The sequence below is a fragment of the Coptis chinensis genome, chromosome 6 (assembly GCF_015680905.1).
Source record: "Coptis chinensis isolate HL-2020 chromosome 6, ASM1568090v1, whole genome shotgun sequence".
Classification (NCBI taxonomy): Eukaryota; Viridiplantae; Streptophyta; class Magnoliopsida; order Ranunculales; family Ranunculaceae; genus Coptis; species Coptis chinensis.
In genome coordinates this window covers 53,258,732-53,265,277 of record NC_141461.1, presented here as the reverse complement: position 1 = coordinate 53,265,277, position 6,546 = coordinate 53,258,732, and positions in this window count along the sequence as shown.

The window sequence follows — 6,546 nt, the reverse complement described above, 5'->3', positions numbered from 1 at the left end:
GGTTTAATCTAATACAATAATTGAAATGGAACTAAACTTAATTAATCTACATGAAAAACTAGATCTAGAAGCTATTTTAATGGCTACATTCTATTCTAAGCTACCTTTATTTTCTAACCTAGAAATCTACTATTAACAAAGAATTAAGCTTTTGTTTTTATACTTTCAGATCCAAAAATCGTGCATGGGCTTGGAGCCATGTTTTGGGCCAGAGAATCAGGCCCAAAACCCATATCTTTCAGTCCAAAAAGGCCTCTTCAGCTGCAGTTGGCTTCAACAGACTTTCCATCCACTTCTGATCCTCTGATTGGGTCAAGGCTTAGACCATTGGAAAGCTCTTTCCGAGCCGGTCGTTTTGAAATAAGGTAGGCCCCATTCCGAGGTCTAAGTCCAAAGATATGTCCTTCGGAAGTTCTGCTGACTTTGTGTGCTGTTTCGGCCCGCGTCGACTTTTCAGCTTTTGACCGGCCTTTTAGAAAGGCTTTGTCTTCTCGAAACTTGGCCTTTAATCATGGAACTCCTTAGTAACCGACCTTTGCTCCTTTATCTTGCTAAAGTGGCACATTTCTGCACATAATGGACTTTGAAGCCTGAAATGCATAAAAACACGTAATCAGTGTTAACTCTTAATTATTATTCACATAATTGGTCTAAAAGTATGACTGTTAAAGGGTTAAAACTATAGTTTTGGGCTCTTATCAAACAACCCCCAAACAGCATTTTGCTTGTCCTCAAGCAAAGATGAGAAATTAATATAAGTGACCAAAAATGGAGTTCTATCTACTTCTCGTTTACGAAAGTGCGATTGCATTGACCATATGCAACAAGGCCTTAAACCACTAGGAATTCCCTAGTGGACGAAGTTATAGCCTCGTGAGAGTTTTCCAGATGAAGGTACTCACAAACTTCATCTACACTACAACGACTAAGAAATAAAACTATTGTTTCCTTATTCATGCTCCAAACTATCTATACATCTCACTAGCTATGAACAAGAATAACCAAGTCAAAACCTAAGCTAATATATGCATAAAAATCAATCATCTATAATAAACATATATACAATGAGTAATACTATAAAATGTCTAGCGTGTCCATTTCTGAAACTTCGAATAAGCGTCCTTAAGTAGGTTCTCACAATAATAGTCAAGATACAACACTCGATTTTTCCACTCAAGTTTTAGCTACTCTACAGTCTAGTGATGGTGGGCACACTTTACCTTACAATCTCAATGACAACAAGGAAGCCGGAGTCGATCAAACACATCTGCCACTTACTATCACACTAACCTATTCCTAATTGAGCTAGAGGTCTTTATTAGGTGTTGCGTGGATTAGGAGATGGTTTAAGAAGGAAGGAAATGGATATTCAAAAAGGACAAGTCTGAGATAATAGAGTTTTCATATTATCTAACTTAGAGAAAACCTTGTTATTTTCTTTTGCTTCTATACTTTGTTTCCATCCTTAGCCATATTTTTCTTTTTTTTTTTTTTTTTTTTTTTTCTTTGGCTTTTGACTCCCTTTTATTCTATTTTTGGAGTTTTTATTTTATTTCTATTTCTATTTTTCTTTCCTTGGATGGAAACTTCTTTTCTTTATTTTCTGAAGCAATTAACTAACTTTTTGTTTACACAGGTTTTTCTCTTCTTCTTTCTTCCTCATTCTATTCTAAATTGGGTGGGTTGAATTTTTTTTTTTTTTTTTTTTTTTTTTTTTTTTTTTTTTTTTTTTGTTTTCGTAATAGGGTAAAGGATTTGTGGTTTATGGAAGGCTAAAGAAAGGCTCAGAGGGGCGACTAGCGGAAAATAATTCATAGGTTTGAATTTCTGGCTATATCGATCCAAAGAGGGCCTAAATTCTCGCTTAGGATATGGCATAGTGATCAAGCAAGTGGACGTGTGATATCTCTATCCGGATTTTACTTCTCCCTTGTGTTATTTCTCAAATGTTTCGGCTTCATATAAGGCTTTAGGCTATATTCTCACAGGATTTGTAGAATAAGTACTCTAGCCTAGATTTCAGAAACTTACTGCTAACAATCATAGATACTCATGTAATATATTTATAGATAGATGCAAAGATTATTACCTATATATTAACCTACATTTCTAACAATTATTACGATGCAAATGTACTCATTGAGACTTCTAGATTGTTAAGAGCATGGAGAAAGAAACAATACCAATATTCCTAAGTGTATAGCATAACTTATTTATTTATATTTTTGAATTTTTGAAATTTTAACTAGAAACAAATGCATATTATACATATCTATATCCTAACGGATGCCTTAATTACACGTGTTTTATGCCCCCAAAAAAAAAAGCATCCTTTGTCTTCAAAGCAATTAAATAAAGAGGGTAGGAAAAATACCATTGGCGTGAAATCAGGAACATCGTAAAACAAGGTTAGAACGTACTAATATAGGAAATAAAAACTGACACAACTCTATACGAGTTCTACCCATTATGGGGTTAACAAGAATGAAATTGCTTGGGACATAAGGAGACACTAACTAGAATGAAACTTACCTTATCCCCCGCATTACTCATCATCTGACTCATCCTCTTCTTCCATAAAGAAGTGAGGTTCCTTTGCGTCCTGCCATGCCATGATAATTTGCCAGGCTTCCCGCCATTTATCATCTATGATTGCTAACCTAGTAAGAGCCACTTAGTCTGACAGGGTGTAGGGTGTAACCTGATGAGGTTGTATCCTCCACCCTTGCCAAGTCATTGCACGGAAAGATCGAATAATACTATTGGTGGGTCGTACAGTGTCGACCGTAATCCAATCCATGAAACGTGTACAAAAAACAGGAAAGAAACATAGCATAATATGTGAAATTAAGACAGGCATAAGAAGGTACTTATGCCTCATGCTATGGGATCGAGCTAAACTAGACATCAAGGTTCGGGGAAGGTCATGACACATACGTCCCGTGGCTAAAGCAAGGAAGACGCTGCAAGTGGCATCATTCACAGAAGAAAAACGCCATTCCTCTAAAATGTTTAGCATGATCCAAAACATAACAGTTCCTATGTTCATGGACAGGCTACCAAAGGCGACGTTATATTCCCCTTGGTCCTCGATACGGAAAATGTCCGCGCCATACGACTCATGCAAAAACTCGTAAGTGTAGACATACATATTGTCTACCCAATAGCACCATGGGTCTTGTATTTCAGCGGGCATAGCAAGTCCAAGAACAAATGCTAGCAAGAACCTGGTAATTTCCATTGGTTCATTATCAATGTTGATGGAGAACACTTGTTCTCCATCTGGTCTTTCAAAGAAAATGCAGTTATCGTAAAAATAAGATACTAGAGTCGGAGAATAAAGTGCATCAGATCTTACCATAAGCAGCTCCCACCAACGAATGTGATAAACCCAAAACCAAGCACCACCAAGTAGTGCTTTGGAACAAATCTTCGAAAGACTGTTCCGGTATCAATGTTGGAGATGTCATCTTAAAAATTACGCCTGGAATAGCTGCGAATGATCCGGATACTACGCTAAAAAAACTGGAAATTTCTCGTCCACGGAAGTCAGGGCGCGAGCGCTCGATAGATAGCGCGTGATCGGCTTCTAAAGAAATTGAAATTTCCAGTGTTTGAGCTGCTGGTCCTTCACCTTTGGCCGCGAGGCCTCGACAAAACTCGAAAAAAATATCGAGTAGAACGCGCGCTTCCCTCAGCTTCGCGGAGCCCGGAGTTGCGTAAACTTCGGAAAATAAGCAAAACGAGGGAATCGCGGGGAGTGAAAGGTGAGTGATGGAGTTTAGGTGTAGTGTGAGTTGTGAGGATAGATTGTACCAAGTTTATATAGGTTTAAAGTTGCTAAAATGGATCGGGAAGTTGCCAAAACTAATTACGGCAGTTTCCAGAAATCCTAAAATTTCCAAACCCAAAAACGGAAACAACTCATTTTCTTGATTCTAATTCAAACCCAGTATCTTTTAGGTTGATTTTATGATAGAATGTACCTATTTAATCTAGATTTCATCCTACCATGATATTTATTCATATATATGCCTAAACAGCCATATTTTCACCTTGACTCCTCAAGAATAAATTCTAACACGAGGGTTATATAATAATCATCTTTGGAATAGATAAAACCACCCCCAAACAAGTTGGGAAGGTGGGGTCAATATTAAACAACCACGCATAATGAAAATAACCCATTTTATTAAAAATAATTCATGCGGAGTACATTTCACTACAAAATTCAACTTACGGAAATAAACTTACATAAAAATAAATGACAAGAATGAAACTACAAATAAAACATAAAACATCAAACTATACTATCCCTAGCTACTCTCGGGCGGTGGCGGAAGGCACACGCCTCGAGATCGCTCCCGAAGCTCTGATGGACCGGCACCATTCGATCTTTCGGCGACGGCGCCGTGTCTCGAGGGTGTATCCTCGAAGGAGAGTCCCCGTGGACGGGAATCGTGGTCGACATCTCGTCTCGAATCGGGCCGAGCTTCTAGCTCGGCTCTCATCTGTTCCCACCTCTCGTCCTCTCTCTGGGTACGGAGCTCGAAGTTATGATGCATCATTGCCTGTCGAGTCCAGAGGTCTTCACAGATAGTGTTGAGCGAATGCATGCCACGATGGATCACAGCCATGCGTTCTGTATCTGACCAGCACCTCTCCAAGGCATCCGCGTCAAAACACGTCAAGTCCTCCTCATCCTCCGGGGCATCCTGATTTCCCCAAGCCTCCTCTTCATTCTCAGCTCCACCATCCTCTTCTTCTTCTTCTCTATCCTCAGCCAATCTCTAAACCCGTTGGACACACTCCTTATAGATGCGAGGGTTACGGTGGAGGGTGATGTATGTCCGATCGATCGCTGAGCTCTCAACTTCAAAGATGATCTTTGTTATCAACACGAGGGGAGAGGGCAACAGCAGACCTCCCTACTCCCTAATCATGCTTTCGGTAAAAAACTCTAAGATGCAGAAGTCATACTTCGGCTCTAGAGTATCCATAAGATGTGGAGGCAGTTCAGGCCGATGTCACTGACCTTCCCCTTCCCCTGGACGTTCCGACCAATCCACTGGGCTGTAGCCAGCTGGTTGGTCCTAAGGGAAGTCTGTCGAACACAATGCGATCTCGCATTGTAGTCGCCTCCAATAACTGTCTCGTGCATCAATGGCTCTACCCCATTATGTTGGGACTCCTGCAGGGTGACATCCAGATGGATTCTAGGCGGAATGCCTAGAATCTCAGCCAACAACCCAGTCGTCACTTCCTTCCGCCTCTTCGCCACAACTACAAAAATCCTCGTCCCTTCCAACTCCCTTGTATCGTAGAACCGTCGGACTAAGTCCTCGTGGTAATAGGCTTCAGTCGAGTACCACAAGCTACTCCAGTCTCGACTGATCATCTCGTCACCGTAAAACGGCGCGAAGTGGTCGGCGGTAAAAGCTTGCTCCGGCAAAATTCGGCGTTGTTGAGCCATTGGAAGTTTGGAATGTAGTGGGGGTTTAAATGTGATGTGGTGGTGGGATTTTAATAGACCGGTTGAAGCAAACAGTGGTGGTGGTGGAGTGGTGGTAGCGGTGGCACACCAAAATTTGTTATTTTGGTGGATTTTTGGTGATGTAATTTGGTGGTAGTGGTGGTCGGTGGTGTTTAGAGTCGATTTGGGTTGGGTTTTGATTTTGGGCGTGGGTTAATTTTCGTTTTCTTTTTATTTTGATTTTGTTTTTTAGGTTTTTGGAGCTTGGGCGTTAATGGCGGATGGAGAAGAAGATCGAACTGTTGGTTAAGGAAAGGGCGCGGTCGCGCTGTCGGTTGGCGCGGGTTGGGCCCAATCCTAAAATCGAAATTTGTGATTTTTTTCCGATTTTTCGCGAAACTTCAAATCAAAATTGCCGCTTCGTTACTGGTCTGATTTTTGCGAATGAGATATGGAAATGATCAGGAGAGAATTTCCAATCCAATGATCCATAAAACACTCTATTCCGACCGTGGATGACATATAAGATAGTGGGAAATGCCTCGAAGTGCGTGCATGACGTACGTTATGCGAACAATTGAACTCTAAATTCATGGATTATGTCAACCCGAATCGTAATACAATAAAACGGCCTAAGCAACTCTAATGGGACATAAATATTTAGTAATGCGGAACATTTAACACCCCACCCCCCAAACAAATTTTTACAATGAAGCTTAGAAAATTTGTTTTAGCGATGGGTCTTTTAAAGTTAGATTCGAGACTTCCTAGGTTATTATGCTTATTCTTTAATATATATATATATATATATATATATATATATATATATATATATATATATATATTTTTAATTTTAAAAATAAAAACAATAAACAATAAAGACATAATTCACCCCATAGAGAAACATGACTCAAAAAATTCGAGAAAACATGCAAGAGTGGAAAACGTGGACTTAGGATCCGGTACTTACAGCCACACACTCCATAGGGAGGGCCCGGTTACCTTAATGGTGCACTCACCAATATATGGAAATGAAAGGAAATGCACCAAACACAAAAGTTGAGTCGTTTATA